Below are 18,069 nucleotides of genomic sequence, written 5' to 3' on the forward strand. Positions count from 1 at the left end.
TAAGTTGTGCTTATGGTTTGAGGAAGGTATTGCAATATAAAGGAATCTTTTAACATTCATAGAGGTGATCTCTATTTTGTGATTAAGTTCTCTGAAAAGCTAGCTATTCAGTACTACAACAAGAAGTTTCTTTTAGTGTCATCTCCTGAAGAACATACTCTATATTTCCCTATGTGTCATTGTTATGGTTGTCATTTTGACATAGAGGAAGTCCTCATCACATACTCTTCTTTTCTAGTAACATGATGTGCCTTTCTAACTTCGTTTCATTTATGGTTGCTTAACTGTTCAGTGTTTATCTGGCAAGAGAAACATTTCCAATTTCCTCAGGAGACAGTTCTGAAATCTTATTATGTAGTTCATAAACTACACTGTCAGTTTTATGGCAAAGATGTTCCATATCTTAGCCAAATATTTTTATATAAAAATTCAGAATTATTTTACATATTAAAGTTGTTGCCTTACTATGGTATGTGTCTCTTACTGAGAAATAAATGCTTATTGTGTAACAAATAGATTTTACATGTTATGAGGCCTTCATTGTCAACACCTTTAATAAAAGTAAAAACGTTAAAAAAAATGCCTGAGAGCATGGATATCTTAACATGAAATATGTCAAAATTTTGTAAAAGTGGAAAGGGAGGTTTTGGCAAATTCTTGTCAGGTCTGAATTTATTTGCTCTACGTCTGTGCATCACAGATTCAAAACACAGCTTTGCTTGAACAATGAATTAATCTGCCAAAACATATAATCAGATCTGCAAATTATTACTTATTTAGTGGTGATTTAATTTATAAACATCAACAGAAACATGAATGGCAAGCATTTTAGTATCTTTTGTAGTAAACTTTACATGTTTTGCCACACACACACACAAAACTTTGAACTAAAAGACTCCTGCTGACAGGTGCAGCTGCCAAACTAAGAGCTTTTTCCCTCTCCTACTGAAGTTTATAATTATGCTTCTATTACTGAGGAAAAATTATAAATAAAGCAATAAGATTTTCATGTTTCATCAATATAATACCCATATTTACCAATAATATATGAGCTAATTTGTATTACTAGCACAGCCTACTTTACAACATGTGCAGTTTCTCTTACTGTTTTCTGTCCCAACTGCTGTCATGATCAAACAAAATAAAGACATTTCCCAGCCTCCCTTGCAGCTAGGAGTGCTCACATTGCTGAGCACCTAGCCAGTGAGATGTGAATAAAGGATGTGAGCAATCACAACCTCCTCATTCTTTGAAAGGAGGAGGGCATTACACTCTGCTTCCTTTTCCTTTAACTAGCTCCTTGGAATGGAGAACTGACTCCAGGGCATCTTGGTCAATGCAGTAAAGGGCAACACTCTAAAGATAGTATGCTGGTTTGAATCTGTGGTGGACCCCGGAAAAGCCATGTCCTTTAATCCTCATTCAATATTGCTAGGTGCGAGCATTTTGATTGTTCCCATGGAGATGTGACCCACCCAATTGTGGGTGGTAACTTTTGATGAGACGATTTCCATGGAAGTGTGTCTCCACCCATTGAAGGTGGAATTGCTTCCTGGAATCCTGTAAAAGAGGAAACATTTTGGAGAGAGTCCCTTTTGTAGAGCCACAAGGAAGCCAGCAGACACTGCCATGTTCATCATGTGCACTTACAGCTGAGAGAAAAACGTTGAACGTCAGCCTTCTTGAACCAAGGCATCTTTCCCTGGATGTCTTAAATTGGACATTTCTATAGACTTGTTTTAATTGGGACATTTTCTCAGCCTTAGAACTGTAAACTAGCAACTTACTCAATTTCCCGTTTTAAAAGTCATTCCATTTCTGGTATATTGCATTCTAGCAGCTAGTAAAATAGAACAGATAGTGAATCAAAAAGAAAGAAAGAAAGACTTAGGTCCCTAACGAGCATGAGTCAACATTGCCTTACTATCTCTAGAATGTCTACCTATATTATAGGGAGATTAAATAATCTGTCTTGTTTAAACCATGTCATTTAAGTCTCTGTAATACATGAAACACTTGGAATCTATATTCTATCCAGTATGTCATCCTATAAATATCACCATTTCTATAAGGATAATTTCTAGAAGTGGAATGACTCGTCAAATAGTATGAATATTTCAAGGTTATACTGCATATTATCAAATACCATCCAGAAAGGTCTTAGAACCTTTTCCACTTAACACTTGATTCAAAAATACCAACCATTATATTTAAAGCCCAGAAAAATTAAAGAATAATTAAAAAACAAACAAAAAATAATATTGTTATTTACACCTCCTTGAATTATGGTACAAACACATAAGTCAAAGACATTCCATTTCAAGAAATAGGAACAATGGCAATCAATACATACTGGAAATCCCTCCTGGTACAAAACTATTAAAAACGCCTGATAAAATATTTTAAGTCTATCTTCAAAATGAATGGCTGAGCTGGCAACAGAAGGAAAATGATCAAAAAATTTCAAAAGGAAAACTACAGAAAGGTAAGCAAGCAATGAAAGTCAATAAAATATCCTATGACCTCAAACTTTGGCTTCGACAGTCATATAAAAATTGGAAACAAACTAGGCACCACACACAGAAGGAAGCTGTACCCAAGATTTCCCACATAAGTCTGAACTTGAGGGCTACCTTCTCAATAAAATGACAAATTAAAAAACATTCCACCCCATGGTAAATCAAACAGAAAAACAATAGAACTCCACATCTGCAACAGACAGAAAAAAGGGAAATTTCAAATTAAGTGTAAGTGGAGAATTAATGAAGTAATAGAGCACCAGAAAGTATCTACAATGCAGCACAGAGACCAAAGATGGAAAATACAAGTGAAGTTAAAAGCGCTAAAAGAAAGAGTGGGAATGTCCATTATTATGTTTAAAAGCAGCTGTAGGAATGAAAAAGAGAATAGGGAACAAAAGGCAGTATTCGAATATGTACTAGCTGAAATTTTTCTAGTACCAAACACAACAATTCTCAGATTCAGAAAGCTGAATAGATAAAATGAAACCCTAAACACAAAGCGAAGCTGCAGAGTACAAAAGACAAAGACTAGATCTTTAAAGCAGTCAGAAGACAATCGTCTTCAAAAGAGCTGTAACACCTACTTTTATAAAGCATCCATTAAAGTTAGAAGTGAATGGAAATTCAGTATGAGAAAAAAAATCAACCTAGAATTGTTTATATAAGAAAAATATATTAGAAGAACAAGACTGAAATAGTTATTTTCACACAAACATATCAAATTATACATCATTGAATCTAAGACTTCATCAGATTGAAGATGCATCTAATTTTATTTACCACTAAGAAAAGAAAAAAATGCTTCCAATTAGATTGTAACAGCACTTAGAAATACCACTTATCTTATAATTAGTGAAAAATAAATTTTTAACATTTCATTCTATTTCATACATAAAGAGTTCAATTCTTCTGAATCACTTTTTGATGCTGTCAACCATGCTAGATCCTGTTAACCACATGCCATATTCATGTTTTCCATCCAATATCAATTTCTAAGCCACTGAAAATGATGGTGATAATAGCATTTCTTAGAAGAGTATTTCCACAGTTGTCTATTCTATGATCTCAAATTCTCCCAGTCTTGATGCTGTCTCATTTTTCATATGCTTTTTAAGTCTACAAAGGGCATTTATCTTTATTATTTCATGCTGTGCAAGAAAACAAAGGAAGAAGTTGAAAATATATATGCTCATTTATTTAAAAAGTATCAATATTTGTACTTCCAAATACATATACATATGAACACACACATATATATTAGTTTGCATATACATTTTAGGAAATATAATAAAGTGGAAACTGATTTCATCCTGTGAAGAAAAGGAAAGTCTGGGGTCTACAATGAAAAGGAAATTAACTTGTCAACTGCCTTAGTTTCTCAGGTGCTGTGACATATACAAACAGTGGGTTTGCTTAATCAAAAATAATACACTTAGGGGGTGCAAGGGTAGTTCAGTGGTACAATTCTCACCTACCATGTGGGAGACCCGGGTTCAATTCCCAGTCCATGCACTTTCCAAAAAACAAACAAACAAGCTAAACAAACAAAATTCAACAAATGGTACTATAATAACAGGATACTCACATGGAAAAAATGAAATGTGATCCCACCATACAGCATACAATAATAGTAATAATAACAATAACAACAATACATTTATAATGGGAATTTACAGTCTCACATTTTTGGAATCTGAAAGGCTTGCGGTGTTCTGGTAGGCTGGCAACCCTTCAGTTTCTTGGTTTGTCCATAGCATAGTGATGCCCTCTCCTTGCTCTTCTGAGTTCCAGCTGAATTTCTGCTTCCAGATCTTCCCTATGGTTTTTTCTCCTTTACAAGGCCTTCAGTAAAAAGATTAAGATCCGTCCTGATTCAGCTGGCCACACCTTAACTAAGAGGTCCTATTTACAATGGATTCACACCCACAGTAATGGAATTAAGATTAAGAACATGTTTTTCTCTGGCATACACTATTCAATCCACCATATCAATGTATAGTTTGTTCAATTTGACCTTAATATATTAATTTTAATGCAATTTTACTAATATATATTTACATACCATACAAACGATCCAAAGTATACAATCATTGGCTCACAGTATCATTATAGCTGTACATACATACATCCCCATGATCAAATTTAGAACATTTTTATTACTCCAGAAAATAAAAATAAAAAAGAACCCAAAGCCCACCGTACTCCTTACCTCTCACTATTACTCATCCACACATTTGTTATTTGGTACATTTGTTACTGTTAATGAAAGAATATTAAAATATTACTGCTAACTATAGTCCACAGTTTGCAACAGGTACATTTTTTCCCCAAACGGTATCAATAGAAAGCTTCCAGACAACAATCAGAACTCGTATTCCTTCATCAAATGGTCCTTAAAGTGATCTGTTCACTGAAACAGTTTCAGTTATCTACTCATGCCAAGAAGAAAAACAACAAAATTGAGCATGCATAGGCATTAACAACTACATCACAACCACCAGAGATTTAAAAAGTCATGATTATAAAATACCTTTATTTCAAAGGAGTTAAAATAAACAAAATATGTGTCTCTCTGAATCACTAAAATACAGTACCATTAATTATGTCACACGATAAAGGTATTACAGTAAATTAGGAAAACACCCTTACTTTGTAGAAAAGCATGCAGAAGCATTAAAAGTTTAAATAATAATATCTGTAATTTACTTTGAAATCTTTGCAGGGAGGAAAATGCATAAATATGGGAAAAAATATTTAAAATAATTTTTGTGAACTCTGCTAAATCTGAGCTTGGCAGGCATTAAAAAACCATTAAGCAAATTGTTCATGGGTAACCTCTAGTAAAAAGAAATGAGAACGCTAAACAATGCCAAAGGGAAGCAACAGAGCAAAGCCAGAAAATATTACATTCTAGAAGACAATTGAGCTCACTTCCTTAAAACAGTGAGAAGAAAAAAAGGGGTAGGGTATGGGGAAACTGCTTTTAAAAAAAGGATACCTTAAGGACACACCCAGTTACAGTGTGTGGTATATAGTAGTTTGGGCAAAAAGGCTGCAAAAGACATTTTGAACTAAGTAAGTGTGATGGTTATGCGTCAACTTAGCTAGGCTAGATGGATTCCAGTTATCTGGTCAAACACTAGCCTAGATGTTACTGTGAAGGTATTTTGTAGATGTGATTAACATCTATTCAGTTGGCTGTAAGTAAAGGAGATTACCCTCATTAATGTGGTTGTACCTGATCCAATCAAGTGAAGGTCTTAAGAGCAAAAAAGCAAGGTCTCCAAGAAAGAAGAAATTCTGCCTCAAGACTACAACATCAGCTCTTGAGTTCCCAGCTTGCTGGGTCCCACTAAGGATTTCAGGCTCAAGGATTAAACATCAAATCTTGTCAGAATTAACAGTCTGCCTACCTGCCCTACAAATTTCAAACCTGCCAACCCCCAGAACTGAGTAAATCAATTCCTTAAAATAAATGACTTCATACATGTGAATGAATGAACATACACACCTTGTTGATTGCGTTTCTCTGAAGACCCCTCACTGATACAATTAGGTAAATAAATAATAGAATTATTAGAATAGAATATCAGACTAGAATAAACCCAAAGAAATTAAAAGAGAAGAAAGCAGTAACTTATATTAAAAAGAGATATAAACAGCAGAAGTGATCAACAATGCCAAAATTTGTTCACTGAAATCACTAACATTGACAAACCTTTGACTGAAGCAAAGAAGAAGAAAGAAAGCATGAATTAATATTGGAAATGAAATTAGGGACAAAATTATAGACATATACTATAGGACTATATGACCATAGATAGAAGTAGCCGAAACTCATAATATCAAAAGATGAATGGATAAACAAAATGTAGTATACACATACAATTGAATATTAGCAGTAAGAAGGAATGGAGTCCCGAAGCACACAACATGGATGAACCTTGAGGACATTATGCTAAGTGAAATACATCAGTCACAAAAGGATAAATATTATATGATCTCATTGATTATAATATGTAAACTCATGAACATTAAATACAGAATATAGGTTATCAGGATATAGAAATAGGCTAAAGAATGGGGATCGGTTGCTTAATATGCACAGAATGTTTAACTAGGTTGAACTTAAACATGTGGAAATGGACAGAGATGACGATAACATGTTATTGTGAGAACAATTAACAAAGCTGAAGGGTGTATGAGTGTGGTCAAAGGGGAACATTTAGAGTCATGTATGTCACCTGTTCTAGTTTGCTAGCTGCTGGAATGCAATATACCAGAAATGAAATGGCTTTTAAAGAGGAATTTAATAAGTTGGTAGTTTACAATTCTAAGGCTGAGAAAATTTCCCAATTAAAGCAAGTCTACAGAAATGTCCAATCTAAGGCATCCAGGGAAGATACCTTGGTTCAAGAAGGCTGACGAATCAGGATTTCTTTTTCAAGTGGAAGTACACATGGCGAACACAGTCAGAGTTTCTCTCTCATCTGGAAAGGCACATGGTGAACACGGTCAGGGTTCCTCTCTCATCTGGAAGGGCACATGGCAAGTACGGCATCATCTGCTAGCTTCTTCTCCTGGCTTCCTGTTTCATGGAGCTCGCCAGGAGGCATGTTCCTTCTTCATCTCCAAAGGTTGCTGGCTGGTGGACTCTGCTTCTCGTGGCTATGTCATTCTGCTCTGCTCTCTCTGAATCTCCTTCCTTCTCCAAAATGTTTCCTCTTTTTTAGGACTCCATAAACTAATCAAGACCCACCCAAATGGGTGGAGATATGCCTCCAGCTAATCCAGCTTAGCAACCACTCTTGATTAAATCACATCTCCAGGGAGATGATCTAATTACAGTTTCAAACATTCAAGGCTGAATAGGGATTAGAAGAAACGGACATACATTATTTCAAACCAGCACATCACCAGAAGGAAAGTTGGAGATTAAAACATGGGAATGGTTAACAGTGAATCTCGTGGTGGACAAAGCCCGTGATTAACTGTACAAATACAAAAAAAAACTCTTTCATGAACTAGAACAAATGTATGACATTATTAGGAGGAATAACAGAGAGCTTTATGGGAAAAAATTGTACTTATTGCAAACTATAGGCCATAGTTAACAGCAATATTTTAATACTCTCTCATCAACAGCAACAAATGCACTAAACCAATTTTTTTTATTGTGAAAAATAACATATATACAAAAAAGCAATAAATTTCAAAGCACAACACAACAATTAGTTATAGAACAGATTTCAGAGTTTGATATGGGCTACTGTACCACAATGTTAGTTTTTTCCTTCTGGCTACTCCAAGACACTGGAGACCAAAAGAAATATCAATATAATGATTCAGGAGTCATACTCATTTGTTAAATCCTATCTTCTCTTTTACAACTCCACCTTCTCCTTTGAACTTTTGTTTAATTTATTTTTTTATTGATATATATATATATATATTATATATTCACATACCATGCAATCATCTGAAGTGTATAATCAATGGTTCACAATATCATCATATAGCTGTGCATTTACCAAAATTGAATTTTTTCCTTTTTTATGAAAAATAACACATATACAAAAAAGCAATAAATTTCAAAGCACATCGCAACAATTATCTGTAGAACATATGTTCGAGTCTGTATGGGTTACCATTTCACAATTTTAGGTTTTTATCTCTAGCTGCTCTAAGATACTGGGGACTAAAAGAAATATCAATATAATGATTCAGCAATCATATTCATTTGTTAAACCCTATTGTCAGGTCTCAGAAAATAAAACTTGACATACAAAATGGATTCTGGGGGTCCCCTTTAGTTTCTCTCCCTCAGCAGGTCCTCTGACAGCACCTAATGTACCAGCAAGACAGACGAGCACAAATGTGCCAAATGCCCACCTGCCAGAGGCCAGACCAGATAACCATGAGCATGAAGTCATGCTCTACACCAGCCTGTTATCTCCCGGCTATGCCTGTAGTCTTTCCACATCCCCCACCTTGCTCCCTTTAAAAAAAACTGGCCCCCAGAACAAGGCTCAGGGCCTTCTCCTTCTGTGCATTGGCTCTCAATCTGTTGCTTTCTCTCTCAATAAATCTGTTCTGCTTGGACTCCTTAAGGACTCCATGCCCAATACCTACTTTCTCTGTATAACTCCATGTACCACACCAATATTATGGGTGAATAATGAGTGCAGGGGTGGGGGTGAGATGAATGGGAGGATTGAGTTTTCTTTTTTTTTTTTTTTATTATTTCTTTTCTGGAGTAATGAAAATGTTCTGAAATTGATCATGGGGATGTATGTACAACTGCGATGATACTGTAAGCCAGTGATTGTATACTTCAGATGATTTCTACGACGTATGAATATATCTCAATGAAATTACATTTTTTAAAGGAGCAATTAACGGGTAATTAATCAAATCAAGAGCACAAAATTGTATCACAAAGATATATACCAAGCACAGGTAGTTTTCTTCAGTTTTTTTTTTTAAGGTGCATGATATAGTAATTAAACCCGGGACTCCCATGTGGAAGCATTCTGCCACTGAAAATGCACAGGTAGTTTTATAGGTCATTTTTACCAAATAGTCAATAAATGGTTTTTGTTAGACTATAATTAGCTATTCCAGAACACAGAAGATGCGGACATCACCAAAAACATTTTGACAATTCAAAAAAGGAAAATTATGGAGCAATTTCACTTATGAACAAAGAGGTAAAATTCCTAAATGTTAGCAAACCCAATCCACAAATACCTAACAACGATAAAAACTTGTAATCAAGTTGAATTTATCTGAGAAATGCAAGACTGACTTGAGGAGGAAAATAAAATTCTCTCAACAGATGCAGAAAAACCTTGCAAAAGAAGAATATTAACTTTAAAACTGAAATTTCTACAAAGTTATCTTTCATTAGAGTAAGGAAGTTCCTTTCTATTCTTAGTTTGCTCTTTACAAAAAGCTTACAATGATCATATTTAATGGTAAAACATTAAAAATGCTCTCTTTAAGATGCGAAACAGTCAATATTTTGCTAGAATCCTAGCTACTGTATTAACTGGAGGAAAAGAAAAAGATCACAAAAATTGGAAATGAAGAGTCAAAATTATCATTAATTACAAAGGTAGGGTAGTCTACACAGAAAAACCAAAATAATGTAGCCAAATTATCTGAGCTATTAATTAGTGAAAGTACTTGATAAATTTAACTTGACGTAAGTAAAGTGCACTTCTATGTATCATTTGGAGGACTCACATTTCCCTATCCTAAAACATATTACAAAGCACAGTAGTCAAAAGTTGCAGGTACTGGCATAGGATAGACATATAGACCAATGGAATCAAACTGAGTTCAGAAATCAATCTTCACATTTATGGCAAACTAATTTCTGACAAGACTGCCAATTCCCTCACTTGGGAAAGAATAGTCTTCAACAAATAGTGTTGGGAAAACGGGATGACCATATGTAAAAGAATGAAGGTAGACCCTACAAAAATCAAGTCAAGATGGATCAAAGACCAAATATATAAGAACTAAAACTAAAAATCTCCTAGAAGAAAAACACAGAGAAGCATTTTCAGGACCTTAGTATTAGGCAATTGTTTCTTAGACTGTACATTATAGCACAAACAACAAAAGAAAAAGATAGATAAATGGAATTTAGTTCATCCTCTAGGACAGCTAGTAAATAGCCAGGAACTATCTGGAACAACTGTTTGGGGGAACTTTCGGAACCAGACACACATCATACAACAGATTGGAATGGGTGGAAGGGCTAAGATCACAGCACAGAACTGTAAGTACCCCACACTATGGAGGCAGGCACCCCTCCTCCCACTGGTACAGAATTCTGTTTTAGAGTCTCTTTCCAGTGGGAAAAAGCATTCTCTCCTACCAGCAAGGCATGGAGAGTTCAACCAAGTGCAACTGCATATTTGTTTAACAAATGTGGACTGCTGAATACAAGCTCCAAGCACAGATAAATATACAAAACAAACCTAGAGGCCTCTCCCCAGAAGAGAGAAAGCAAAGCTGACAAAAATCAGAGGCTTTTAGAGTTGACTGAGCTCAAAATACTGGAAAAGGGCTGTGCCAAGAAAAGGGGTACATGGAGCAGGGTACCAACTCTGGCCCTTAATTAGAGAAGGCTGGGGACCTGCTCTGATTAACTTCTTAGTAGCCCATTAAAGAAAGTAGCAGGGATTCTCAACTTTCAGCACTGCCCAAGGCAAGGGTAGAGTTAAGGTGTGTCTGAGAGACAAAGTAGCTAGACAGGTGAAGGAGTTAATTCCCTAAAGAGGGTATCCTCTCAAGTGGGGAAAAGGGTGGGAGGCAGGGCCCAGCATAAGCTGCACCTTCCAGAGAATTCAGACTCTAGGGACTGAGATATCAGCAAGTTTTAAGAATAACCCAAACTCACTCTCTCTCAAAAAAAAAAAAAGTTCCAGGAGCCAGGGGGTAAGGACAGTTGCTTGAGAGGTGTATAAATTTTCCAGGCTGAAGGGAACAGGGGGCTGAAGAATGCAATCTGCCTCCTCACCAAAACAAAAGAGAGGGGACAAGGCTCAGCCCAAGGTGGTGACTGTTTATATTTAGAAAATTCAGACCCCAGGGGCAGGAAAACAAACAGTTTAAACCCACCTTCTGCCAAAGCCTCTATCTCAATCACGGCCCTAGCAGAGACAGGTTCTGCTGAGAATTAGAGGCACCATACAACTTTACACTGGTAGGAAGCAGCATGCTGACAAGCGTCATCTGCTGGACAAAATATGAAAAACAGACTCCAAAAGACTCATAGGAAAGACAAACACCTCTGCAGGATCTCACCCTCAGGGAACATTTATACTGATTACACTCACTTCCTGAGTCCTGGGTCTGCCATGTCAAGGAAAATCTGACTGGGGACAATCCTATCTGGGATGATGCTCCTCACAAAAGAATCCATATAGGGTGGGCCACGGTGGCACAGCAGGCAGAGTTCTCACCTGCCATGCCAGAGACCCTGGTTCAATTCTTGGTGTCTGCCCATGCAAAAAAAAAAAAAAAGTCCATATAGTCAGGGCAAGAACCAGTAAAACAAGAGCTGAAAAACTCTGATCAAACAGAAGTTATGCTAAAGGACTAGAGTAAGTTTAGAGTCAAAGAACAGAAAGAGAACAAAGTCAACCATCAAGAAAACCTTAGGAAAATGACCTCCAGAATAAACCAATTAGCAAATCAAATGCCTAGACACCAGCAAAAAATAATGAGTCATATTAGGAAAATCAAAGACATGGCCCACTCAAAGGAACAAACCAACACTTCAAATGAGATATAGGAGTTGAAACAACTAATTCAGGATGTTCAAACAGCCATACAAACTCTCATCAAAACTCAAATCAATGAATCGAGGGAGAATATAAATAAGACATTGGCCTAACATAAAGAACTCAAAAGTCTGAGAAAAGAAATTGGAGAACTTATGGGAATGAAAGGCACAAAGGAAGAGATGAAAAAAAAAACAATGGAAAACTACAACAATAGATTCAAAGAGGCAATAGAAAGGATTAGAGAACTAGAGTACTAGACATGTGAAATCCAACACACAAAAGAAACTATAGGGAAAAGAGTGGAAAAACATGAGCAGGATATCAGGGAACTGAATGACAAGATGAAGTGCACAAATATACATGTAGTGGGTATCCCAAAAGAAGAATAGAAGGGAAAAGGAGGAGAAAGACTATTGGAGGAATAATCACTGAAAATTTCCCATCTCTTATGAAAGACATAAAATTACAGATCCAAGAAGTGCAGCATACCACAAACAGAGTAGATCTAAAAAGATATATTTGAAGACACTTACTAATCAGATTGTCAAATGTCAAAGACAAAGAGAGAATTTTGAAAGCAGCAAGAGAAAAGCAATACATCACATAAAAGGGAAGTTCGAAAAGATGTGTGGATTTCTCAGCAGAAACCATGGAGGTGAGAAGACAGTGATATTAAATAGTGAAGATTCTAAAAGAAAAACTGCCAAGCAAGAATTCTATACCCAGCAAAACTGTCCTTCAAAAAATGAGGAGGAGGTTAAAATATTTTCAGACAATCAATCACTGAGGGAATTAGTAACTAAGAGACTGGTTCTACAAGAAATACTAAAGGAAGCACTGCAGGTAGATAGGAAAAGGCAGAAGAGAGAGGTCTGCAGAAGAGTATAGTAATGAAGACTATAAGTAAAGGTAAAAAGAAAAAAAAATTAGATATAACATAAAATCCAAAAGACAACTGTAAAAGAAAGTACGCCTTCACAGTAACCACATTACATGGTATGGATTAAACTACCCAATCAAAAGACATAGATTGGCAAAATGGATTAAAAAACAGGACCCATCTATATGCTGTCTAGAGGAGAATCATTTTAGACCCAAGAACAAAATTAGATTGAACGTGAAAGGTTGGGAAAATACATTTCATTCAAGAACAATTAGTAAAGAGCAGGGGTAGCCATACTAATATCCAACAAATTAGACTCCAAATGTAAAACAATTAAAAGAGACAAAAAGGACAATATGTATTAATAAAAGCAACAATTCAACAAGAAGACAGAACAATCATAAATATTTATGCACCAAACCAGAGCACTCCAAAATATATGAGGCAAACACTGACAACCCTAAAGGGAGAAGCAGACACCTCTACCATAATAGTTGGAGATTTCAACTCCCCACTGTCATCAACAGATAGAACATCTAGATAGAGGATCAGTAAGGAAACAGAAATTTTGAATAATATGATAGATGAACTAGACTTAGACATTTACAGAACATTACAACCCATAAACAGCAGGATACACATTTTTCTCAAGTGCTCATGGATCATTCTCAAGGATAAACTACATGCTGGAACACAAAGCAAGCCTCAATAAATTTTAAAAGATTGAAATCATACAAAACACTTTCTCAGATCATAACGGAATGAAGGTGGAAATCAATGACAGGCAGAGAGCCAGAAAATTCACAAATATATGGAGGCTAAACAATACAAGCTTAAACAACCAATGGGTCAAAGAAGAAATTTCAAGAGAACTCAGTAAATATCTCAAGGCAAATGAAAATGAAAACACAACATATCAAAATTTATGGGATGCAGCACAGGCAGTGTTGGGAGGAAAATTTATTGCCTTAAATGCCTATATTAAGAACAGCAAAAAAATCGAGGAATTAACTGTTCACCTGGAAGAACTACAGAAAGAACAGCAAATTAACCCCAAAGCAAAGAAAAGGAAAGAAAATATGAAGATCAGAACAGAAATAAATGAAACTGAAAAGATGAAAACAATGGAGAAAAAAAACAGAAGTTGGTTCTTCTTTGAGAAAATCAATAAAAATCAATGGACCCTTACCTAGGCTGACCAAAAAAAGAAAAAGACAGAGGATGCAAATAAATAAACTGAGAAATGTAAGAGGGGACATAACCACAGACCTCATAGAAATAAAAGCGGTAATGAGACGATACTATCAGTAACTATATGCTAATAAACTAGAGAATGCAGATGAAATGAACAACTTCCAAGAAAGAAATGAACAACCAACACTGACTCAAAAAGAAATAGACGACCTTAACAAACCAGTCACAAGTAAAGAGACTGACTCAGTTGTCAAGAAACTCCCAAAAAAGAAAATCCAAGACTGGATAGCTTCAGATGTGAATTCTACCAAACGTTCATGAAAGAATTAGTAACAATCCTGCTCAAACTCTTCTAAAAAACTGAAGAGGAGGGAAAGCTAACTCATTTGATGAAGCCAAATATCAACCTAATATCAAAGCCAGAAAAAGATATTACAAGAAAAGAAAATTACAAATCGAATCCAGCAGCACATAAAAATAATTATACACCATAACCAAGTAGGTTTTATTCCAGGTATGCAAGGCTGGGTCAACACAAGAAAAATCAATCAATGTAATATACTATATCAATAACTCAAAGCAGAAAAATCACATGATCATCTCAACTGATGCAGAAAATGCATTTGGCAAAATTCAACATATTTTCTTGATGAAAACACTTCAAAGGATAGGAATACAAGCTAACATCCTCAACATGATAAAGAGAATACATGAAATACAGGAATATACAGCTAACATCATCCTCAATGGGGAAAGACTGAAAGCTTTCTCTCCAAGATTAAGAACAAGACAAGGATGCTCACTGTCACCATTGTTATTCAACATTGTGCTGGAAGATCTAGCCAGGGCAATTAGACAAGAAAAAGAAAAAAAAGGCAACAAAATTGGAAAGGTAGAAGTAGAACTCTCACTGTTTACAGATGATATGATACTATATGTAGAAAATCTGGAGACATTTACAGCAAAACTACTAGAGCTAATAAATGACTACAGCAAAGTGGCAGGATACAAGTTCAACACACAGAAATCAGTAAGTTTCTACATAATAGTGATGAGCAATCTGAGGAGGGAATCAAGAAGAAAATTCCATTTACAACAGCAACTAATATAATCAAATATTTAAGAATAAATTTAAGAAAGTATACAAAAGACCTATACACAGAAAACTACAGGAAACTGTGAAAAGAAATCACATAGAAGACCTAAATAAATTAATGGGCATATCATGTTCATGGATTAGAAGATTAAATATAGTTCTTTTAGAGAGATGCAAATGTTCTAAAAATGATCATGGTGATCAATACACAACTATGTAATAATATCATAAATCACTGATTGTACACCATGTATGGACTGTATGTATGTGAAGATTTGTCAATAAAAATACTAAAAAATAAAATGAACACAGAGAAACAAGTCCTTGACAAAATGTGGAGAAATAGATGCACCTATACATTATTAATAGGGAAGGTGAGAGGTACTACCCCTCCGGAGGGTAGTGTGGTAGTTCCACAGGAGGCCAGCAGTGGGGTTCCCATATGATCTTGCAACCCTGTTGCTAGGTATATACCTGTCAGAACTGAGAGTGGGACAGGAATGGACATCTGCACACTGGTGTTTATGGCGGCAGTATTCATGACTCCCAATGGATGGAGGTGGCCTAAGGGTACAACGACTGAGGAATGGAAGAGGGAAGTTTACATTCAACAGACTATTGAGCGGCTGCAAGAAGGAATGAAGTTGTGAGGCATGCAACTGGATGAATGAACCTTAAGGACAGTATGTTGAATAAAATGTCAGAAACAAAAAGATAAATATTATCATGCTTCACTTTTATGGATTAACTATAATATACAAACTCAGAGAATTGAAGTCAAGAGTATGGCTTATCAGGTTGGGGTCTACTGTAAAATGTCCTAGATTGTAAGCTCTACAACAGTCACATGTATTTTATGAGTTGTGACATATTTCTAAATTCTGAGATACTGAGCTATTTGTATATAACCTGGTCATTCCCTGTAAATTCAGGTATTTACGTGACACATGAGACTCAGACGTAGAGCACTAAAGCTACAAAAGTCAGCTCTACCCCATTCAGCAACTGTTTAAAAATCTGAAACAGTGATCAGACGTCGTCTAGAGATATGAATGAAGCTGACCTGGATAGGACTCAGGTAAATTAGAATATTGGGTGAAGGATGATATGGCCCACATTTTCAAATTTCAACCTCTGTGTGAGTCCAAAGGGAGAGATATTCATTTGGTACAACATTTACATTTTGGGTAGCACATTATCAAATTTAACTTGTATGGTCAGTTTACTTGAACATCATAATTACATGGAATCTTGAATAGGGCATGAGATCTTGTTGGTTTGTACAGATTAAGGTTAGTATGATGCCCTAATATATTTCAGAGTAATTTGAGCAGAGACTTAAAAAGTCCATTGGGGAACTGGGGAGAAGGAAGGAAATATTAAACTTCCCCATCTGGGGAATTCTTAATATTCTCGCAAGCAGTGGAGACAACCAATTCAATAGGCTCAGCCCTCAATCTTAGGGCTTATCACTATGAAGCTTATTCCCACATTATCAGTAGGGATAATTATGCCTAAGAGTCACCCTAAGAGAACCTCTTTTGTTGCCTAGATGTGGCCTTTCTCTCTAAGCCAACTTGGCAAGCAAACTCACTGTCTTCCCTCCTCTATGTGGAACATAACTTCAGGGATGAGCTAGGATCCCAGAAAGCCTTCTTGACCAAAAGGGGGAAGAGAGGAACTAGACAAAATTAAGTGTCAGTGGCTAAGAGATTTCAAACAGAATCGAGAGGTTATCCTGGAGGTTATTATTACACATTACATATAGATATCTCATTTTAGTTCATGGTTTACTGGAATGTCTAGAGGAAAGTACCTGAAACGGTTGAATTGTGTGGTCCAGTAGCCTTGATTTTTAAAAACAATTGTATAACTATACAGCTTTTTCAATGTGATTGTGTGACTGTGGGGGGAAAAAGCAGACTAAACTTATGACCCAATATGTGATCAATTTTTATAAACTTTTATGTCCTTAGAAGAATATAAATTCTCCAAATGTTGGATGCTGTGTTCTATACAAATCGAGTAGACTAAGCTTGCTAATATTTTTTTTGTACAAACTCTAATTACTGAGTTTTTGTCTACTTGATGCATCACTTACTGAGTAAGGTGCATTAAAATCTCCTATTGCAATGATTAAAAAAAATAGTAGCAGAAAATTTTCAAATTTAATGCAGACTGTTTGCTCAATTGGGTAAATATGAAGAGGTATATCATGATCAAACTACTGGAAGTAAAGCAAGTAAATCTTGAAAGGAGCAAGAGAAAAAGAATTACATACAGAGGACAGGGTTCAATTAACAGCTGAATTTTCATCAGAAAATATGGAGGCGAAAAGAATACAGATAATATAATTTTCCCATTATATTACAAAAAAAAATTTTTAACGTTGTGCTGCAACAAAAAACTTGGCAGTTCTTTACCCCCAGTTCTTAGGGAGGCAACTTCTGAAATTTTGCATTTTCCTGTGATAGAATATCTTCTGCTCTTCGGGTTCCAGAACCACACCTATTGGTTCAAATGCTAACAAGGAGATGACAGGGAGGGCCAAGCCACACCTGTAGTCTTAGGATGGGGGTTGACCATATCAGAAAGACCAGTCACCCAGCCATGTTATGAGAGGGTTAAAGGTTCTAGCCATGTCATATTAGGCCACCTCCCAGACCTCTGGGAGAGGGAAGCTGCAGACTAAGAACAGCCACACTGATTCGATCAATCATGCCTATGTAATGAAACCTCATATAAACTTGGAGCACCTGAAGCCCCCAAAAGCTTCCAAGACTGAGAAAATACGTTGCTCCTGGGGTGGGGGTGGGGGTGGGGGTGGGCGTGACGTGTTCTGACTCAAGGTGGAGAGCTTATATAAGCCTGTGTTTGAGATCCTCCCAGACCGTGCCCTATGCCTCTCTTCTTTTGGTCCTTATTTGTATCCTTTTACTACAATAAATTAATAATCAAAAGTATAGCGTTTTCAGTGACTTCTGCAAGCTGTTACAGCAAATGAGTGACCCTAAGAAGCTGGTGGTTTGGGTCTTCAAAATTAGAACTGGTGCCTGAACGGAAATCTAGTAG

The 18,069-nt window shown here is 36.0% G+C and overlaps 1 protein-coding gene across 4 annotated transcripts in view; it reads right to left on the reverse strand.

The window, feature by feature from the left end:
* Positions 1-18,069, reverse strand: part of KDM6A (lysine demethylase 6A) — a 295,823-nt gene that overhangs the window by 138,035 nt on the left and 139,719 nt on the right. The window lies entirely within an intron of this gene.

This window comes from Tamandua tetradactyla, chromosome X, assembly GCF_023851605.1.
Source record: "Tamandua tetradactyla isolate mTamTet1 chromosome X, mTamTet1.pri, whole genome shotgun sequence".
NCBI lineage: Eukaryota > Metazoa > Chordata > Mammalia > Pilosa > Myrmecophagidae > Tamandua > Tamandua tetradactyla.